The sequence below is a fragment of the Danio rerio genome, chromosome 2 (assembly GCF_052040795.2).
Source record: "Danio rerio strain M-AB ecotype USA chromosome 2, GRCz13ab, whole genome shotgun sequence".
NCBI classification, from domain to species: Eukaryota; Metazoa; Chordata; class Actinopteri; order Cypriniformes; family Danionidae; genus Danio; species Danio rerio.
In genome coordinates, this window is record NC_141022.1 from 54,085,001 (window position 1) to 54,095,000 (window position 10,000).

The 10,000-nt window shown below is 37.1% G+C and overlaps 1 long non-coding RNA gene across 1 annotated transcript in view; it reads left to right on the plus strand.

Annotated features, from left to right (window-relative positions):
- The window catches only part of LOC147837254 (uncharacterized), a 4,210-nt gene extending 696 nt beyond the window's left edge, over positions 1–3,514 (plus strand). Inside the window, exon 2 of the long non-coding RNA XR_015479133.1 lies at positions 595–3,514. This is a non-coding gene — a long non-coding RNA (uncharacterized LOC147837254). The remainder of the gene's footprint in view (positions 1–594) is intronic.
- The last annotated feature ends 6,486 nt before the right edge of the window (positions 3,515–10,000 follow it).

Sequence of the window (10,000 nt, forward strand, 5' to 3'; positions counted from 1 at the left end):
ATATGGATGTGTGTGTGCCTTGTATTCTGACCAAATGTACCCACAAGTATAGTAATGCAGTAAATATTGACCTTGTGGGGACATTTTTTGACAGAATGAAGTATTTTTATAGTCAATGGGAAGTCCTCATAAAGATAACTGTGCATATTTGTGTGTTTGTGTTGCCCTTATGTATGAAGTATACTGTAAGCATGTGTGTGTTTGTGTGTTTAGAAATGTTTATGGGATATATGGATGTGTGTGTGCCTTGTATTCTGGGCAAATGTACCCACAAGTATTGCAATGCAGTTAATATTGACCTTGTGGGGACATTTTTTGACAGAATGAAGTATTTTTTATCATCTATGGGAAGTCCCCATAAAGATAGATTTGTGTGTTTGTGTGTGTGTGTGTTGCATTCATGTATAAAGAATGCTGTACGTATGTGTGTGTCTGTTTAGAAATGTATATGTGATATGTGGATGTGTGTGTGCCTTGTATTCTGGCCAAATGTGCCCACAAGTAAAGTAATGCAGTATATTTTGACTTTGTGGGGACATTTTTGACCGAATGAAGAATTTTTTTATCAGCTGTCGGAAGTCCCCATGAAGATAGCTGTGCATATTTGTGTGTTTGTGTTGCCCTTATGTATGAAGTATGCTGCAAGCATGTGTGTGTCTGTTTAGAAATGTATATGTGATATATGGATGTGTGTGTGTGTATTGTATTCAAGCCAAGTGTGTCCACAACTATAGTAATGCAGTATATTTTGACCTTGTGGGGACATTTTTTGACAATTCATTATTTTTTTTAATTATCCATGGGAAGTCCCCATAAAGATAGCTGTACATATTTATGTGTTTGTGTTACCCTCGTGTATGAAGTATGCTGTAAGCATGTGTGTGTGTGTGTTTAGAAATATGTGATATATGGATGTGTGTGTGCCTTGTATATTGGCCAAATGTGTCCACAAGTATAACAATGCAGGTAATATTGACATTGTGGGGACATTTTTTGACAGAATGAAGTATTTGTTTATCATCTATGGGAAGTCCCCATATAGATAGCTGTGCATATTTGTGTTGCCCTTATGAAGTATGTTATATGTGTGTGTGTGTGTGTGTGTGTGTGTGTGTGTGTGTGTGTGTGTGTGTGTGTGTGTGTGTGTGTGTGTGTGTGTGTGTGTGTGTGTGTGTGTGTGTGTGTGTGTGTGTGTGTGTGTGTGTGTGTGTGTGTGTGTGTGTCGAAATGTGTATGTGATATATGTATGTGTCTGTGCCTTGTATTCCCACCAAATGTGCTCACAAGAATAGTAATGCAGTATATTTTGATCTTGTCCATTTAAAGATGTTGTTGATTCGTCATATAATGTTATGTATTCAGTGGGACACGATTGGCTTGAATAGGAAATCTGTGTGTGTGTATTTAGAAATGTATATGTGAGTGTGTGTGTGTGTGTGTGTGCTTTGTATTCGGACCAAATATGTACACAAGTATAGCAATGCAGTAAATTCTGACTTTGTGGAGACAATTTCTTTATAGAATGAAGTATTTTTTTTTTTATCATTACATCTATGGGAAGTCCACATAAACATAGCTGTACATGTTTGTGTGTGGACGTTTGTGTGTGCGTGATTGTGTTTGTGCGTGTTGCCCTCAGCAATAAAGTATTCTGTAAGCATGCGTGTGTGTTTAGAAATGTATATGTGATATACTCTCACCGGCCACTTTATTAGGTACACCATACTAGCACCGGGTTGGACCATGCCTTCAGAATTGCCTTAATCCTTCGTAGCACAGATTCAACAAGGTGCTGGAAATATTCCTCAGAGATTTTGGTCCATGTTGACATGAGAGCATCACGCAGTTGCTGCAGATTTGTCGGCTGCCCATCCATGAAGCAAATCTCTCATTTCACCACATCCCAAAGGTGCTCTGTTGGATTGAGATATGGTGACTGTGGAGGCCATTTGAGTACAGTGAACTCATTGTCATGTTCAAGAAACCAGTCTGAGATGATTCGCACTTTATGACATGGTGCGTTATCTTGCTGGAAGTAGCCATCAGAATATGGGTGCACTGTGGTCATAAAGGGATGGACATCGTCAGCCACAATACTCAGGCAGGCTGTGGCGCTGACACGATGCTCAGTTTGTACTAATGGGCCCAAAGTGTGCCAAGAAAATATCCCCCACCATTACACCATCACCACCAGCCTGAACTGTTGATACAAGACAGGATGGATCCATGATTTCATGTTGTTGATGCCAAATTCTGACCCTACCATCTGAATGTCGCAGCAGTTGCAGCGAGTGGTTATTTGAGCAACTGTTGCCTTTCTATCAGCTTAAATCACTTTTCTTACCCATTCCAATGCTCAGTTGGAACTACAGCAGATCGTCTACATGCCTAAATGCATTAAGTTGCTGACATGTGATTGGCTGATTAGAAATTTGCGAGCAGTTGGACAGGTGTACCTAATAAAGTGGCCGGTGAAATAGTATGTGTGTGCATCTAAAATATCTTTTAAAAATGTAAATAATGTTGTATGAATTGTGTTTACTTTGATTTATAACTCATAAAACACATTAATATTAAACAATATTATCACTTACAAACACAAACTTTAATAGTACTAAAACTAAAATCATTGATTTAATACTAAATATACATATTTTTTAATGTTAAAATGTTTCGATACAACCAGATTGCAGGCTTTCTGACAGTATTAGTGTATATAATATTCTTTTGTATTTTTAAATTATCACAGTTGTCAGTCAAAAGTTCCCCCCTCTCTCTCTCTCTCTCTCTCTCTCTCTCTACACACACACACATACACACATACACACAGTATTTATAGCAGCCCTATTTGTACATTATAGTAAACCTGATTGGATTTTTGAGCATTTAGCAACACTCTGCGCGAGGCTAATTACAGATCTATTTTAATACAGTAAGAAGTTTCAATTTTCATAAAAATGAACACGACACAGCCCTTGATTAAACATGTATGAGTTCCCGTCATTTATATAAATCATAAGTTTATTGGAGCCTCAGAAAGACTAATAAGAGACATATTTAACTTCCATTAGTAAAACGTGATGGCAGATCATTTGTAACAGACCCTTGCTGAGAGGCTCAAAGCTATTAAAGAGTTCATCTCGGAGAACTTCATATTCTGTTGACATTTGTTTAAAGTCGCGTTTTACAGCTTGTGTGAATGCAGAACAGACTGTGTAAAAGACTTAACAGACCTGCGTGACGCGCCTGAGGGACAATACAGCAGTTCGTTGTGTGTTTTTCCTCCTCCTTCCGTCAGCACTTTGAAATAAAAACCGATTTTAAAGTCTTAACACAGAAAAGAGTCCTACATTAAATGCGCATTAAAGTGTGCAGTCTTCCATGTGTCAGATATCTTCCATGTCTGTGCGGTTTGTCTGTGAGCTAATGGGACCCGATCCAACTGCAGTTACCCACAAACACACCTGCTGTTCACGACTGAAGGCAAAAAAAAAAAAAAAAAAAAAAACTAAAATAAATCAGGCCGTGGAGTTTATTGGAAAATAAAATCTAAACTGCTCGAGTGTGAAGCTTCCGTCAGCATCATAATCATTTTAGGCCATTAGGTGTCCGAAAGGACCAACGAGAATTTTACAGTGTTCTCGCAAAATAACGCCCTTTACTGTCAGTTTTGATTTTGCCGCTTTAAATGTTCGCGCTCTTTTTGGCAAAGGACATTCTGATTGGCTGTTAATATTCTTTTTAACCGTTGTGAGAAAATAAATCCTTCTGGCTATCACTCAGTGGTACTTCCTGTCTTGTTTTGTGTTGTAGACAGGATTTAACTTTTCTGTTCCATTATTTTAACCTCCCTTGTCAAAAAAATCCTATAGGAATTTCAGTTTATCCTTTAGGATCCTATAGGATCTTAGTGGATTCCTAAAATTCTAGTGGACATACAGAATTGTTCTTATTGGATTTTCACTTTGGAAGGATTGTAAAATCCAAAGCCATCCAAAGCCACGGCTCCTGAAAACATGAGCATGCACCTTAAAGATAGCAGCAGAATCCTCTCTAATGTGTTTAGCTAGAGCTAAAGCTTGGCCGGCGGCGTGCAGGAACTACACTCATTACTAAGCCATGTTATTTCTGACCGAATATTCAGAGTAGCGGTAAACAATATAGGGAGCACGTCACAGGCCATCATTGTTCAAAAATGAACCAATGTGAATATAAAAGCAACTCCACCTCAGTATTGCAGGCTAAGCGGAATAGCGCTATTTACTGATGTTTTGTTGTTAAATTAAATAAAATCTACATTATCGATGCTGTAAGGTACCTTATGAAACGGAAAATAGTCACATCAATCTTTCAAAGGAAGATTTCAGTGGCTGAACAACACTTCTGTGCATATAATCCATTCATAACAACCCAATCACTTTAAAAGAATGGCCGTGATTTCAACGGTAAAAAACTGTAAAAATGCTAGAGTACAAATCCGTAACCTGGTTAGGTTTCCTTAATATATACGGTGAATAACCGTAAATTGACTTTCCCAGAATTCCCTGCATGGCACATAACTTTTCATGCATTTTGTTGACATTAATATGGATCTTTTTAGTTGTTTCCCCATCAGTTATGTACATTAAACAATTATGTTACGTCTATAAACAATGTTTATTTCATGACTTTAATTGTATGCGTGTTACCATACTGGTGTTTAGTAGCTGTGCAAATGACACTGAGCACCTTCTATTTGCTGATACTCTTTTCTGCTTGTGGGAAAAGTTGATTGTGATGAGCATTGGCTCATTATGTAACTTCCTCATCACCACTAACGTGTCTAACTATGTGCTAACGTGTCTAACTGTGTAACAAAACATGTGTAGAAGTGGGTCATTCAAAATACAGACATATTACCTCTATAAACTAAGAAAATACGGTAGTTTACCATAAAAATAAGAAATTATTTTAACGGTTTGTACCGTGTTTTTAAAGTACTGGCAACCACAGCTGCCGTTTTTTTACCGTAAATTTTACGGATTTATTTTTTACAGTGTGGTTAACGGTTTGTTTCCTTAATATGTACAGCGAATATCTGTAAACAGACTTTCCCAGAATTCTCTGCATGGCACATCACTTTTTATGCTTTCTATTGAAATTAATATGGAGATTATTGGAGACATTAGATATTTATGTTACATCTAATGTTTAGTAGCTGTGTGAATGACACTGAGCACCTTCTATACACTGATACACTTTTCTGCTTGTGGGAAAAGTTGATTGTGATGAGCATTGGTTCATCATGTAACTTTCTCATCACCACCTGCATATGGCTGTGTAATTGTCTATCTGTGTAAAACAAAAGATGTGTAGATGTTGGTTATTCAAAATACAGACATATTACATCTATAAATAATGAAATACGGTAGTTTACTGTAAAAATGAGAAATTACTTTTACGGTTTGTACCGTATTTTTAACGGTAAAGTACTGGCAACCACAGCTGCCGTTTTTTACCTTAAACTTTATGGATTTACTTTTTACAGTGTACATCAGCTCTACGGGACAAAAATAGTTTTAAAACGGAACATTACAAAAGTAACTCCGAAATTGATTCAGGATTTTTAAAAAGTTTTGATTCAGTATGTATTAACCGCTTGCTCTTGCTCTCTCTCGCACTAGCTCTCTTTCTTGAACAATGGCAGAGCTGCATACAAACAGGTGCGCAGTGGTTTAAATCTGCATTTGCTGACAGACAGTTTGAGCTACTTATCAGAATTATGGGAGATGGTCTTATGTCTTACCCAGAATGTAGACCTTTTTCTTGGCTGCTGCATTGAGGGTGCCATAGCGACCAGCGTCTTCCGGTAGAATGGTTAGAACTTCCGTTTACAGCATTTACAATAGCTTATTGGGTTTCAATAGCGTTTTTGAAAGGATTACAAAGTGTTTTCTGTGACACACAACTTAGAAGTGTGTCTGTTAAAGTCGTTATGATCTGTCAAATGTGGTTCAAGCGCGAGAGAAAACGTTCTCCTAGTTCACGTGTCTGCTGTCAGAAATACAGTGTGTGTGTGTTTCCCCGGCCTGTCAGCTGTAAGCTCAGCAGCTCTTCAACACACACACGCGCACAATACTTCACTGCATTGTAGAGCAAACCAGAATACTGGTATGAAACTTAACAGGTCATGCAATTTACAAAAATTTACACTACTAAAAATCTGTTACTGATCCTCTGCTGGTTGATTTGCTGTTGATTCTAATCGCGAGCTGTTTTTTTAATTTCGTGTGTTGTGTTTACCGCGATTTGTGTTTTTCTGTCATTCCGACCTTAGCCTAAATTTTTACTGTCACAGTTATTTAATCAGTGTGTTAGTGGGACAGTACCGTAGGCTACGTGTGTGTGTCAAACATTTTGATGAGCTACATTTGTTTGGGTTGGTTATATATTTGAAAGAAAGAGAAACTGTTGACTTTAGCGATGACGAGGCTTTATTTAAACTGCAGAAGATGCCGTCTGAGAACGAGGGGAAAATGCCTCACAGCAGTTGTTTTCCATCCTATTAAAATGCATTTCTTTAAATAATCAGTCCAGGAGATGGTGCTGATGGACAACAGTATTGGGACAAAGATGATAAAAGCAGGTAAAATAGATTAAAACTATAGTTTCAGAGCTGTCCAAATGTGACTGTTTATCAGATGCTGACCGGAAGTTCTTAGCATTCTCATTGCGCATACACCCAAAGCATAATGGGTAATTTCGCGTTCTAAAAAGGTCTATAAAAATACATAAAATACATTTAGATCATTAACTTTAATCATTACTATTGGAATGTGAAGAGACTTTCAACCGGCACAACAAAAAATGTTTCTAAAGAGAATCACCTACTGCACCTTTAAATAAGTTTGAGCAAACAACAAATATTATTTTTTGAAGTATCAGATTATAATGGATTTACAAATATTCTTAAGATTTTCTTAGAGGCTATGGCAGTAAGTATCTAATTGTGCTGGTTACATAAGACGAAAAACTTTGAAAATAATGGCCTTTGAGTAAACAACACAATGCCAGGGTGAATTCATGAGGACTGGGGCATTTGCCCTGAAGGCTGGGAATATTTTTTTTTGTCCAAGGTGGAGGTGTTCTTGACCCAAAGCCCCTGCAGCTTCAACACCAGATGTGTGATGGTGTGTTTACATTGCTGATCACTGAACTATATGAACTGTTGAAGTGACTCAGTTGCTGATTTGTAAAGCATCCTTCGTCTTACAAATGTTACCATACAATAAAATGCTCAAAGCCTTACAGCACATGTAAGACTTCACTATGTATTTCCAAATATGTGGCACAGCTTCAAAACAACATTCTCAACATTTTTGGATGTAGCCAGCCAGGTAATTAGAATGAAGGCGGAGCTTTGTGACACGCTTCATACTGGGCACCTTTTGATGTACATCTAATATGCAAATTTATTCAGGACTGTTGGGTTTTACAGGCAAAAGCAATGTTTACATTTCACACGCATTCAATAACAATGCATCGAAGGGCTGTTTTACACCATTTTACATGAATTCACTTAGTCGACACATTTAAAATTAATTACAATTGAGAAACGCAAGTCATCCTATAAAGAATGACAAATAAAAAGTTAGAAAACTTGAAATCACACATGATCAAAAACGTACTATTGCAGTTTATTTATAGATATTTTGAAATAGATTTTGTTGAGATTTGTCTTTTTATTACTAATGCTTATTAAATTGGTCACACTTTGCAACATGGTTTCATTAGTTATTAATGTATTTATTAACACGGATAGATAATTATGAACAATACTTGAAGTAAATAATTTATTAATCATAGTTCAATATTTACTAATGCATTATTACAAAGGCGTAGAATTGGCATGGACGGAGGAGACATGTCCCCACCAATTTCCACCAATTACTGAAATGTCCCCATTAAAAATTTAAATCGCCTTCAAAATAAAATAATGCTCTGTCAACCCTTGGTAACCTAGATATGCTTAAAGGGTTAAACCCATTAGACATAATCAGGGTTCAACGCAATGGATTTTTTCTACTGGTCCGATTGAGCCAGTGGTTCAGATCTTTTCTTGCCCTGCCAAAATTTTCACTGGCCCCAGCAAAAAAAAAGAAGTTAATAGCTAATTTTTTTGCCACATTTTAAATAATGTGTCAATAATAAAGTCTGTGAATCTAGAATTTTAATACTTAAAATAAATTGTAAATAAAAGTCTTATGCAAACAAAAAGAGCAGTACAGAAAATGTTAAAAAAAGGTGGCTGACTTGTCAAACTGCCGGCAAACTGTGCAAAACATCACTTCATTTTTATTTTGTTGTGTTAGTCACACGTAAATGTCTACATCCAAGACGTTAGAAACAGACATTTTCTTTTAGCCTTATAATTTGATGTTGCCGCCATGTTGCCGTTTCTTTGCTGTACTGGTTTTTACCAGGTTACAGAAAAAAAATATCATGGTCAATCAGATAAGAGGAACCGGAAAGCAATATGGTGTTTACGACATCACAGAGAAGGTAGTGTTTAAAAACTTAAAAGCACAAACTTAAAATGCACGCAATTGACAAATAGTCACAGACAAATGAAATGTTAATGACAAGGCAGCACTGTCCCAATCGGGCGAGTAATGATCCAGTCTACTGTCCCAAGTGTCTCTCAAGCTGGCCCTGGGCCACCGGGCAGTCCTTATTGTTGAGCCTTGCATAATAGATAATAGGGATGAAACAATTAAATTGCGTCACATGCCTCTTTAAATTTCTGTACCTCCTCAAAGCCAGATTGCAGTAAAATCATGTAAATTTACTTTTGCAGCATAGGACGTGCTTCATTAATTGTTATTTGTATTAGAAAGTGTTTAAAACACGAAACAAAATGTGTGCAGTTCAATACATGCACTCTAGGGTTGTACATCCCTATTAATATCAAGAGCATTATTAACATCCAAATTTGTATGTGCTAACATTAGTTAATGCACTGTGAGTTAAGAAAGAGTTAAGTGAGTGAAGAACTGTATTTTCATCAACTAACATTGACTAACATTAACAAATATTGTAATAAATGTATTTTTCATAGTTTTTTTTTTTTTTTTTGATGATTTATTTTTGGTTTAAGTTGGAGAGAGAGAGAGGGGGGTAGGGAAATGTCCTCGAGCCGGGAATCGAACACGGAACGCCCTGACATGCTACTGTACCGTATGTCGACGCACTTTCCACTATTGCGCTGCTGTATTTTTCATAGTTTGATCATGTTAATAAATGCTTTAACTAACGCCCCCCTCACTTTTATAAACAGACCATTTAGAAACAGGTGATTAGTAATTATATAAACGTAAAATTTTGGATTTCATACAGCTGCCCCCCACTTTTAAAATGTCCGCTACGGCCCTGTATATAATACATTTATATTTCATATCGCAGCCGCTTGCGATCAGCTAATCGTAAAGTTTCAAATCGGGATTGCGATTCAATTTCGATTAATCGCACAGTCCTAATGTGTGTGTGTGTGTGTGTGTGTGTATGTATATATTAGGGATGCACGATATTGGAAAAATCTGATATTGCAATACTTTATTTTCCTGCGATTATATATTACAATATGAAAATAGTTTGAATAGTTCCATTTAACATGTTACTAGAGTCTAAAGGTCCGTGCACACAGAGACGTTTATTGCTCGCGTTTTAACGCCTTGCAACTAAATAACGGGCGTCAATGTGATCGTGCACACCAACGCGCAATACACCAGGCGCAAAAGCATCATAAAAAAAACGCCTCATGCTCGTTTTTTTTTTTGCTTTGACACACCGCGTTAAAACCTTCTCCACCAATCAGATCGGTACTTTTGATTACGTGCACGGAGCTGCTGAAGTTACAGTAAACGGCACTTGGAGGCGCTCAAGCGCAAAACTAAAAATTCGAGCGCACATTGAAGAAGATGCCCAGAGGCGATATGAACGTGGAGCTGCTTATTGCACTGGT